At 44.0% G+C, this 12,540-nt stretch overlaps 2 pseudogenes across 1 annotated transcript; one reads left to right on the forward strand and one right to left on the reverse strand.

The window, feature by feature from the left end:
* Positions 1-877: 877 nt before the first annotated feature.
* LOC103263870 lies at positions 878-5,705 on the reverse strand (annotated as a pseudogene).
* On the forward strand, positions 5,647-6,354 carry LOC103263868 (annotated as a pseudogene). Its single transcript, XR_002482170.1, has one exon. The product of XR_002482170.1 is annotated as a phosphatidylethanolamine-binding protein 1 pseudogene (transcript).
* The last annotated feature ends 6,186 nt before the right edge of the window (positions 6,355-12,540 follow it).

Here is a 12,540-nt window from a genome sequence, read left to right on the forward strand (position 1 = left end):
AGAGTCGCCGTAACAGGTACTGGCTGGCTTTGCGGCTGGAGTCTTAGTTCCGGTCACTCATTTTTGCTGGCTCACTCTCACCCATTGTTCTCCTGGTCCGGGTTGGAGCCATCTTGTTGAGGCCCGCCCTGCCCTCCGGTACCTCTGACCTTACAGACTGCATGCTCTTCTTCTTCTGAACGTTTCATTTCTTCATCAAAGGAGAATAGAGTCAACTGCAGATTTCAACAGGGAGAAGAGATGACAGCCAGAAATTTCTGGTTTCATGAGAAAGTGCTGAGGTTTGATTGTTTATGTGATTTGATAGATCTAAGTGTGAGGCTCACAATCTGGGGTTGAAACTCCTCAAGATCCCCAGAAGTTTCCTTAGAGGGAGCCAGGAAGAGGCTGAGTTAGTGGGGTTCAGATTCCCCCATTTCCACATCAACCACAGCCATTCCGCTTTTATCCCATGAAAAGACTGAGTTTAGTGGAGAAGTTATTTCATTATTATTTTTCTGACACAAATATTAAAATTTTTTTTTTTCTTTTAGTTGGAATCTTACTCTGTTGCCCAGACTGGAGTGCAGTGGCCGCTCCCGGCCACCGCAGCCTCGACCTACTGGGCTCTGGCGATTCTTCCGCCTCAGTCTTCCAAGTACCCAGAACTACAGGTGCATGCTACCACACCCGACTAATTTATTTTGACTTATTGTAGAGATGAGGTCTCGCCAAGTTGCCCAGGCGGGTCTCGAACCCGTGGGCTCAGGCAATCCACTTACCTCAGCCTCCCAAAGAGCAGGATTACAGGCTGAGCCACCTAGCTCATAGGTCAGGCACATCCCAGTCATGTCCTGCTGGCTGAGACAAAAGGTGGAAGGAGAGTGCTCCCCACTCATTACTCAATCAACTTCAAGAAGCGACACCAGGAGAAGACCTGCCGGGTGGCTAGTCCAATGAGACAGAACATTGAAAAGATGCTGAATTAGAGGACCCAAGTGTTTGTTGACTTATTGGTATCATACACCTCCTCCTCTCTCTTCTTCATGCAGGCAGAATAATTCATGGCAGACTCTGAAAGGTCTTCTACGCATTGCAACTCCGCTTCTAATGGTTTGGGTTCTCGACTTTGGCAATCTCCTCATAATTTTTTTGCCTCCACTCCATGCTTCTTACCTAGAATCATGAGATGGTCAGGTATCCGCACTGTTCCCTTACTCTCAAAACACACTTCGAACATGTCATAATCTTCAGTGGTAAAGGTGAATTTTCCCTTGGTTGCCTCCTCCTTGGAAAAGAGAATATGGCCAGCAGAATCTGTGATTTTGAGGTGGCTATGCAGGCCACCGGCACCCAGAACTGGTTGGAGATCTCATAGGTGCCTGTCACCAATAGGCCTTTGCAGATTCTCTCATGCTCACGGAGGCACTTGCAGGAGTTAATGGGTCAATGGAAGGAGACAGCAAGGCCCAAGCAGCCATGCCAACGGGCAGGGGCCATCCCAGGTGAGTAGGCCAGACAGGCTAGAAGTGGTGCCAGAGACTCTTCACCCTAATTATTATTTTTGAAATAAAGGGTTTTGTAGCTGCAACCAAGTTGGAAAACTACAGGTCTGCTGCCTCAGGTTTCTGTGGAATGCTGGGACTGACATGCTATTTATGTACACAGAGAAGATTAGTCTTACTTTGGGAAAATAAAGAGAAATTCATTTATTCATTCCGCAAATATTTTTTGAGCACCTACTTTGTGCCAGCTATAACTATGCATTACAAAAAATAATAAAGTTGTAATAAAGGTCCCCATTGGACTTGAGATTGTGAAGTCATGCCTGGCTGTGCAGGATACCACAACAAGTAGTTCAGAAGAGTGGTAAGAGTGCGATACCTTCAATGTATGAGGTTTCTTTTTTCTTTTTTCTTTTTTTTTTGAGTTGGAGTCTCACTCTGTCACTCAGACTGGAGTGCAGTGGCCGCTCCCGGCCACCGCAGCCTCGACCTGCTGGGCTCCGGTGATCCTTCCGCCACAGCCTTCCAAGTAGCTGGAACTACAGGCGCGCGCAACCACGCCTGGGTAATTTTTGATTTATTGTAGAGATGAGGTCTTGCGAAGTTGCCCAGGCGGGTCTCGAACCTGCGGGCTCAGGCAATCCACTCATCTGGGCCTCCTAAAGCGCGGGATTACAGGCTAAGCCACCGAGCCCGGGTGACAGCCATGTTCTTAGGTTTTTTCCCCCAAACCAGGACCATCTTAAGCCATTTGGGAATCTTAGCAAAGGGTATAACAGCTGCACTTTTGATCTGGTGTGTGCCTTCTTGCTATTTCCTTCTTTCACAAGGAGCTGCTCCATGAATAAAGAGGCTATAACTTGTAAAGAGAGCAAAAATAAATAAATAAATAAAAATATAGCTCTGGTGTATTAAACAGCTGAGATTTGGAGGTTGTTTTTTACTACAACCTAACCTCATCCATCACCTTTATGTTCTGGGCAAATGCTATTTCTTGTCCCATAGCTCAGATGTCTTGCCTTCTGTGAAGCCATGTTCCACTCCCCCAGGTAAAGGTGGAATCTCTTTTCTCTGAGACATTCTCCATTATAACACACAGTAAGTTTCACTGGATTTTTCTGTGTGGTTTGGAAGTGTCTTGTGAGCAGAAGTTATAGTTATATATAGTTACATACAAGTGTTTGTTGATGGACTGAGTTAATGCTTGTATTTAGAAATTGCTTCCGAAAGCCTACTGTTCAGAGCTCATTTCTGAGCTGCAAAGACACAGTCTGTCACTGTATAAGTGATGTAGTACAGTTATCAGCATCTGCCCAACGACTTGGGCTAGGTATGAAGTTTCAAATCAAGGATATTAGAAGAGTCAGTAAGGTTTCCTTAGACTCCAGTGGTCAGTGCCCTGTGAGCATTGCTGAAAGGGACGTTCCTTGACCAGTGTCAGGGAATATGGCGCAGTCCTCCACAGTGAAACAATTTGTTAACATTTACAAATTCACATTTTTCTGTATTTTAACTTCTAATTGGTTTCCTCTTTTGTGCTAAGAATGCCATCTGTCCCTTTGACAGGTTTTTGGATTTGATACCATTTACCAGGAAATATGACCATCATAAACATTGTAAGAGGATTCGAAAGTGTCCATCCCAAAAAGGCCTATTTTAGAAACTTTACACAGAATCCCATACTGCTCATGGGTAGAGGTTTCACCATTTCTCAAGCCCCTGCCCCACAGAATAAAGCCCTTCACTTCCATCATCTCCTGGAGTTCATAACATAATGTGAAGTAATATACATGGTCTTATTTCAGTTCTGAATTTCATATCTCCTCTGTTACACTAAAAAGGGGTATTATTATTCCTGTTTGTAGATGAGAGAACTGAGGCTGATGGAAATGGACTTGCCTAAGAACATGTAGAAATGATCGTACCAGGTCATTAAACTTAGTTTGTGAATCTAAACCCATTGCTTTACAGATACCATCTCCCTTTTGTGGAAGAAAAGCAGGGGTGGACTCGTTGTTTCCATTTTATGAATCAAGAAACTGAGGACAAGAAAAATTAACTGGTCAATCTAAAATTCCTCAACAGATAAGACAATTCTAGGCTTGAAGAACTCCAGCCTTCTGTGCATTGGCCTTGTGCCTTTAATATGACTACCTTACACTACCTTGACTTTGAAGTATCTTCTCCCAAGTCTAAAGTTGCTTGGTCATGGGTAAGCTAAGAAGAGTGAAGGGGAGCGGACCAGGGAGTTTCCTGGTGGACAAAGGATTATCCCCCAGTCCCATTAAAACAGAGAACCTACTTTGGAAGGCTCTACCTGGGACAAACATGTTGTAGTCTGTTGCTACAGGATTCGCTGAACCCCTGCAGGAGGATAGGGGCTAGCAGAAAGGGAGAGAACCTTACTGAGCAATTATTACAGGCCAGGTTCTTTATAGTTGCTACCTCATTGAATTCTCACAAAGTACTAATTTAAAGATGAAGAAATTAAAACTCAGAGAAGCTGTCTGGATTGTCCAGAATAACAGACCGGCTGGCCTGTCTGGCTTCAGAGTTGATGCTTTCCACCATTTGCTGCAGCAGATGCTATAGAAGATGCAAAGGCCGATGGGTAAGGGTCCTTGCTCAGGAACTGCTAACCTTGTTAGCAGAGCCCCACAGACACATGAGGGTGATAAAGAGCACTGGGTTGACTATGCTAGTTGGCAGCAGTCAGTACAATATTAATGGAGATTTGGGGTGGAGGATGAGTGGCATTGGGAGACGGAAGGACAAGATTCCTTCTAGAAGAGTCGCCAGCCCAATGTGGAGGAAAGAATTTGAATAAGCAGAAAAGAAAGGAAGAGACTTTCTAAGCCAGAAGCAGCAGCTTCTGGAAATGAACAGATTGAATCACTGATATTTATCAGTGATCACTATCTGGGCAGAGACACTGAAAGGGCCCTGCAGGCAGATTCTAACAATTCCACTCAGATTTTGGGGTGGGTCAGGGCCAGCTGTGGGGTTACAGGGAGCATGCCCAGCACTGAAGGAAAATGAAGTTAGTAAGAATCAATTGGTGAGATCAGCCATCTGCTAAGTAACCACCCAAAGAGAAGATCTGAAAACCACAGTGTAGCAGGAGATCTGGACATACCCAAAGCTTGTCATCTTGTCTGGAAAGTAATCCCAGAAAAAGGAGACCCATCTCCCTTGTAGAGGGACAGTGCCACCTGGGTTCAAAGGTCGGATGTGGAGTCAGAAATCCTTGCAGCCCTTACAGGCTTCTTTTAAGACTGGGATCCTCTGATTGTGAGTCATTTGAGTATGCTGACTAATTCAGGTTTGATCTCCAGGAGGTGAAGTCTCTTGCCTCTCTCACCCCCAGGGAGCCTGTCCTTGAGCAGCTGCCTGCCTCCGGAGTCATCTTTCCCACCTTGCCTTTTAGTATAAGGAAAGTAAGACAGATGAGAATTCCAATTCCACAGAAACAATCCCACATAGCTCTTCACAGGTTACAAGTCCTCTCTCCAGATCTCTGTAATGTACTAGGCTGGAGGGAAGACTTCCCAGTAAAGGGGGTCTTTGAACTGCCTCAAAGGATGCAAAATCTGTCTCTGAGGGCAGTCCAGAGTCTGCTGGACACTTCCATTTTCTAAATCAGTAATTAAATTACTGGCATTAAATGAGGATAATTTTTGTTGTAAATATAATTATGCCATTAACAATAAAATTCTCCACCCCCAAAACTCTCTCAATGCTAGGTCTCAAACTTTCCTTCAGCCTTAGATATCAAAAACGATGTGTCTTGCCTTGGGCACATCCGACATCATATACTTTAAGTGGCTTCGGTTGGCTTGATTCTAATCTTAATTAAACCAGTGCCCATTTGGACCCATCTTGTTCTCTTTGAACCCACTCTCAGCCGACTCGGTTCAGCAGCAGTTTGGTCAGAAAGAATGCCGACCAGCCTGGGAATTTGGAGGGGACTTCAGGCTTCACAAAAGTGTTCTTTACTTTCCGCCCCAAATGGTAACTGGGGAGTAACATAATTTTAAAAAATTAAATTTGCTCATAATCTCACTGCTTTAAAAAAAAATTATATCGGCGTGAGGGGCGGGGCGTGGCGGGGCGCGTGCACTCGTGCAGCCGCGGGGTCCGCGCCTTCCCGGGGCAGTTTGCCGCCGCGTGCACCTGGCCTGCCGCGGCTCTCCGGCTGAACGACCCACTCGGCCCTGCCATGCCAGTGGACCTCAGCAAGTGGTCCGGGCCCTTGAGCCTCCAGGAAGTGGACGAGAAGCCGCAGCACTCGCTGCGGGTCACCTACGGCGGCGCCGCGGTGGACGAGCTGCGCAAAGTGCTGACGCCCACCCAGGTTAAGGACGGACCCACCAACGTTTCGTGGGATGACCTAGATCCAGGTAAACTCTACACCTTGGTTCTGACAGACCCGGATGCTCCCAGCAGGAAGGACCCCAAATACAGAGAATGGCATCATTTTCTGGTGGTCAACATGAAGAGCAGTGACATCAGCAGTGGCACAGTCCTCTCCGACTACGTGGGCTCAGACCCCCCCCCCCCCAAGGGCACAGGCCTCCACCGCTACGTCTGGTTTGTTTACGAGCAGAACAGGCCGCAGAAGTGTGATGAGCCCATTCTCAGCAACCGATCTAGAGACCACCGTGGCAAATTCAAGGTGGCATCTTTCCGTAAAAAGTATGAGCTTGGGTCCCCAGTGGCTGATACGTGTTACCAAGCTGAATGAGATGACTATGTGTCCAAACTCTACGAGCAGTTGTCTGGGAAGTAGGGGAGCGCTCGGAGGTGTCAGCTGTCCCGAAGGCCCCAAGCAGTGTTCTCCAGTTCAGTGTTGCATGTAGATTTCTCCTCTTTCCCCGCTCCCGCCGCGCAGGCAAGACTTGAGCAGTCAGAGAGTGGCTTAGGGTGACTTTTCCTACTGCTTGTCCTTTATAATGCCAGATAGCCACGCACCCAGTTTATGCTCGGATCAAATTTGAACTCTATTTTGGGGAATGTTCTGGTACCACGATGGGGTCATCAAATGGTTAGTAGAAGAATAGCAACCTGGAATTTTATTTATTTATTTATTTATTATTAATTAATTTATTTATTTATTTGAGTTGGAGTCTCACTTTGTCGCCCAGATTGGAGTGCAGTGGCCGCTCCCGGCCACCACAGCCTCGGCCTGCTGGGCTCCGGTGATCCTTCAGCCTCAGCCTTCCAAGGAGCTGGAACTACAGGCAAGTGCTACCACGCCCGGTTAATTTTTGATTTATTGTAGAGATGAGGTCTCACCAAGTTGCCCAGGCGGGTCTCAAACCCACGGGCTCAGGCAATCCACTCACCTGAGCCTCCCAAAGGCGTGGGATTATAGGCTGAGCCACCAAGCCCGGCTGCAACCTGGAATTTAAAGAAGAAAAGATTTAGGCAAAATGACCAGATCTATAATAATAGAGCAAAGCATCAAAGAATCTTTAAGAGAGAGAGAAGAATCGGTTGCCCCTGCCTTTGTGATCTCAGTCCAGAATTGTATGCAACAGCATCTTCTGAGACGTGTCTCTACGGTGCTGTCACAGCTAGTCAACCAGAGGCTGGCGTCATGGCTAAACCTCAGTGTGACACATTTCAGATGACTTCATTGGCGCCAGTGCCCTGCTTCAGCTCCTTGAAAGAGAAATCCTGGAAAAAGAATAGGGCGAGTGACTTTCTGTTGTTAAGGTGTGGCCATTTAGACCCATAGGAGTGCTAGGTAGCAGGTTATCAGGAATCCTTAAATTTGGTCACTCTTTCCTGGAGTAAGAAAAACCAGTCTGGAATTTGTTGAAAGTTGTGTTAATTCTTCTGTTTGCTTATAGTTGAATAAAAATAAAAACCTTGAGGGAATGAAAAAAAAATTATATCAAGAGGAAAGTCTTATCCCTCCATCTGACTGATTCTATTTTTCAAAGTAAACCACTGTTAACAACTTGCACAGGATTTATATAGATATATTTAGGTCCACATACACTCAAAATGCCAGACACATTGACTTAGACCTTATTTTCCTTCATACTCATGAATAATTTCCAAGTCAGCATCTATAGCGCCAACACATTATTTTTCGTGGCTGCACATTATTCCATTGTATGAATAGATTATATACCATTCTTCTATTGATGTACATGAAGAGTGTTTACAGTATTGTCATTGAAAACAATGCAGCAATACATATTCTTGTTTACATGTTTTTGTGCATTTGTTTTATTATTTCTTCCAGGATGGATTCAGAAGTGTGGGATTGCTTTTACTCTTGAAGCTGGCACATCAAGAGTGCAGAAGAGGGCCCCACCCCCCACTCCCAGCCTGGTCAACACTTTGGGCCAATCTGCCAGACCCCAAAATGCTAATGTCTTTGAAATTTAATTTGCATTTCCCTGACTCCTAGTGAAGTTGAGCATCTTTTCTTATGTTTATTAACAATTTGCATTTCCTATTTAGTGAATTGCCTACCAATATCTCAGACTTACTTCTATCTGGCTGATGTTTTCTGTTCAATTTGTAGAAGTTCATTGTATACATTAGATATAATCTTTACCTTTTATATATATATGATATTTTCTACAACTCTGTAGTCTTGAATCTTTTGTCTTTGTTTAGGGTGCGTTTTTTTTGTTGTTGTTGTCGTTGTTTTTTTTTTTTTTTTTTTTAGTTGGAGGCTCACTCCTTTGCCCAGGCTGGAGTGCAGTGGCCCGCATGCTCACACCCACCCCAGCGTCGACCTGCTGGGCTCTGGCGATCCTTCCTCCTCAGCCTTCCGAGTAGCAGGAACTAGACATGCGCTACCATGCCTGGCTAATTTTTATTTTATTGTGGAGATAAGGTCTCTCCAAGTTGCCCAGGTGGGTCTCGAACCCGCAGGCTCAGGCAATCCACTTACCTCAGCCTCCCAAATCGCGGGATTACAGTCTGAGCCACCGAGCCTGGAGAAGTTGAATCCTTTTAAATCTTTCTTTTGATAGGGGACAGATTGTTAAGGTGACTAGGTGGTGGTCTGCTCCATGTCATTACAAAGGGCAGGTAAGCACAGGTACTGATGTCAGGTGATGGACAACAGGCAGATGACTGTTAACATGCTGATGAGGTCTGCCACGAAGGTCATGAAGGGCTGACTAGGTTAACTTGTTTATGAAACAAGCTGAGGAAGGGGTTGTAAAACAATTAGCTACAGCTACCTCTGAGAAATCAGTTTTGTTCTTGGCTAGTGATTAGAGGGTAAATTAAAATTAAATTTAAGTGAACTGCTGGAAAAACGTGACAGATCTAGGCAATGTTAAAATGGCTGCTCATTGGGTATATTGAGTCCATATTATGTCCTTTTATTCCCCTTTCTTGTTACTTTAAAATATTCTGATTTGTACCTGGGAACAGGGGTGAAGGTCAGTTTTCTGTAACTGCTTCCTGCAGGATATGGGGTGCAAAGATGTCCCTACCTGTCTAGAATAAGAGGAGGGGATGAGAGGAGAGGAGCTTATGGAGCTGTTAAGTATTCTTAGTCTCTGTACACAAAGCACTGTGCACAAACATATACTATTAGAATTAATACTACTATGATAAAGACCATTATAGCTGCTGTTATGACATATTGAGATCTTGATGTCTAATAAAATGTTTTTATAAATAGTAACCCCAGTGGGCTTGACACCCACTATAGGAGTTCAGGCAGTTTTTACTCTTACACCAGTGAATTCCTTAGTTCCTATGTGGATGTTCTCAGTGCTTGTCTTCAAGTTTTTTTGAATTTTCTGGTAAGAATTTATAGACAGTTACAAGGAGTTTGTTAATGACTTTACCAAGGAAATACAGCTACTTTTAGAAAGTTTGAAAGAAAAAAATTGAAAACATTTGTTTGGAAAGATGTAGTTACGTTGTAGTTTAACTTGTAAGAAATAATAATGAACAAGATAATTTAAAACAGGTAGTTTGGGCTGAAAAACTATCCCCTTTTTTTGAACAATAGGTCTGATATAGGGTCACAATAATTAATATGCTAAAGAGGGTGGATTTCAGATAGCCTCCACTCTGGAGATGGGAGATTGACACCTCTCTGATTTTTTTTTTTTTTTTTTTTTTTTGAGTTGGAGTCTCACTCTGTCGCCCAGACTAGAGTGAAGTGGCCGCTCCTGCCCACCGCAGCCTCAACCTGCTGGGCTCTGGCGATCCTTCTGCCTCAGCTTTCCAAATAACCAGAATTACAGGCATGCGCTACCACGCCCAGCTGATTTTTTAATTTATTGTAGAGATGAGGTCTCACCAAATTGCCCAGGCGGGTCTCAAACCCGCGGGCTCAGGCAATTCACTCACCTCAGCCTCCCAAAGGCACGGGATTACAGGCTGAGCCACCAAGCCCGGCACCTCTCTGATTTTGATGGGAGGAATGGAAGGAGGGGTGGTGTTGGCCTTCCACCTTGACAGGCCAATATTACATCAAAGTTTAACAAAAATAATTAGTAATAATTTAAACAGAAAAAGCCATCTTGTTATCTATCCTATGTTGGATTAGTAATCCTTATGCCTGGAAGGAGATTTTAAAGTCGTTAGCAATTTGGCACTTAAAAGCACTATAGCTGATTATAAATTGCAGTGAGTGACTGAGTTACCATTTTAGGCTTTCAGATGAACTTTGTTTACAAAAACAGTTTACCTGGTGTACATGCAGTTCAGGAGGAGGGTGTGGGGTAGGTGTAGTTTCTGAAGCCTTTGTTTCTTATTCTATTCTAGAGAGACTGAATTGAGATCTTGAAGAATTTACATATTGAAGGCTTTAAAAGCATAATGTTATAACACATGATTACAGATCATTGCAAAAGTTACTTATTTAGCCAAAGTGATGGTATGAAAATTTGACAAGTAAAAAAAAAACCAAACTCGCTTTTAAATAGAGATTTTACACAAGGAAAACCAAGGAACACAGGAGAGGAGAACTAACTGATTTGTCTCTTTCTCCCCCTGCTCTGCTATTTATAGGAGAGAATTCTTTTGGAGATTATCAAGAAGCTTGTGTTGTGGTCTCTGAGTAGCATTTAGGCCTAGTATTAGTATAATTGATATTAATGGTAAATTCATAAAACTTTTTACATTTATAATTTGAAATTACCTTTAGTAACTTTAATTAAGATAAGGCTATATGATTCCAACATGGATGGCCAAACAGCTGGCCATCCATGTTGGAATCATGTAGCCTTATCTTTTTTTTTTTTTTTGAGTTGGAGTCTCACTCTGTCGCCCAGACTGGAGGGCAGTGGCCGCTCCCGGCCACCGCAGCCTCGACCTGCTGGGCTCCGGAGATCCTTCTGCCTCAGCCTTCCGAGTGGCCAGAATTACAGGCATGTGCTACCACGCCTGGCTGATTTTTTTTTTGATTTATTGTAGAGATGCCCAGGCGGGTCTCGAACCTGCGGGCTCAGGCAATCCACTCACCTCAGCCTCCCAAAGGCGCGGGATTACAGGCTGAGTCACCGAGCCCGGCTGTGTAGCCTTATCTTAATTAAGGAATGAATTTGCGTTCCAGCTCCTTAATATTCTCCTGGAGTTTGTTGGGGTGGTGGTGAGTCAGTGCCAGGAACTTTAGCAGATTTCCAGGCTTTCTCAGTGACCGTCATTTCTGAGCTAGGTGTTCTCTCCTCTCTTCAGAAGAGAGTACACCTGCTTCCCAGTGACTTTTTGGCCTGCAGAGTAGACAAGGTCCTGGAGGTTTAGGCCTTTGGGGGCAATTATGCTTCTAGTGACCCCCGCAGACTGTACCAATAACAAGGGACATTATCCCTTTAGCAGTTTTGCTCTTACCAGGTCTCTGAAGGGCTGTTGGAGTTTTGTCACTAACAGAGACTGCCAATTGGGAAGCCTCTTTGTCCCTCTGGTTCTGCAGCCCTCCATGTTGGTACCCTGTTGCTTCTTTAATATATTGGCTAAAAAAAATCTCCAATGTTTTTCTTTAATTAGCTATGCATATGAAACTTTTGACTATCTGTCTATAATGGTCTGACATAAAACCCTTTAAAATAAACAGACCATGTGGATGTGAAATTATCTGTTCCTACTTATTTAGAGTATTTAGCATTTAAAGTTTTACCTGTTCCATGGGGAGGAGGAGTTAGGCACAGCAAGGTGACAACTTTATTCCCCCAAAAAACTTTAGCAAGCCTGACATAACCCTGGTGTTTTCTAGCACTAATATTTCTGCACCTGGTAAAGTTGGAAGTGAGATTTGACTAGAGCACTTGCAAGTTTGGTTTGGAAAAGCAGATTATATGACAAGACTGTTTTTTTTTTTAGTTAGTTAACAGGATTGATTAATTAACACACGATCCCTTTACTTCTGTCTGGGAGAATGGATAGTCCCAGTTTAGATGTAATTTGAGAGAGATTTATCATAGAAAAAAAGAACATGAACTTTAGTATCTTTTTGTCTCAGTAACCTCCCTACCAGGAGACCGGTTAAACCATGGTGGAAGCCTGGGGGAGTGAGGAAGGCAGTACATGTGGTTTGACTTTGCTGTAGCTAGTAGGGCTGCCACCAGTGTGATATCAGGCAGTAGGGGAGGGACAGAAGAAGGAAGAGACTAGGGTTGGTCATTGTGGCCATTGGTGGCAGCCCCTCCTCTAGACATAAAGATGGGTATAAGACATAAGAAGCCAAGAAAAAGGAAGAGCTAGAAGGGAAACTGACAGAGGGTAGAATGGCAAAAGCAGATTATGAGAGACATGAGAAGTTAAAACAGCAGGATCAACATCTGAGTTGTTAGAGGGAAAACAGGAAGGAGGTAAAATAACTATACAAGGAATTATAAATATGTCATAGAAAGAACAAGGGATCTGGGGGTGCAGCATGCCATTTTGAAGACCTTGGAAATTTACCCCTGTGGCAGCAATAGAGGTCAAGCTGAAGGAGAGTATCAGAGGCAAAAGCCCATCTCCTGGTCACCTAGTCACTGTTGAGGAGATGCTTAAGACAGATGCTCCTGTCTAGTGAAAGGGTCCTGAGACCTTTTAGAATGAATTTTTTTTTTTTTTTTTTTTT

This window comes from Carlito syrichta, unplaced genomic scaffold (genome assembly GCF_000164805.1).
Source record: "Carlito syrichta isolate Samal-C Ts95f unplaced genomic scaffold, Tarsius_syrichta-2.0.1 Scaffold305308, whole genome shotgun sequence".
NCBI lineage: Eukaryota > Metazoa > Chordata > Mammalia > Primates > Tarsiidae > Carlito > Carlito syrichta.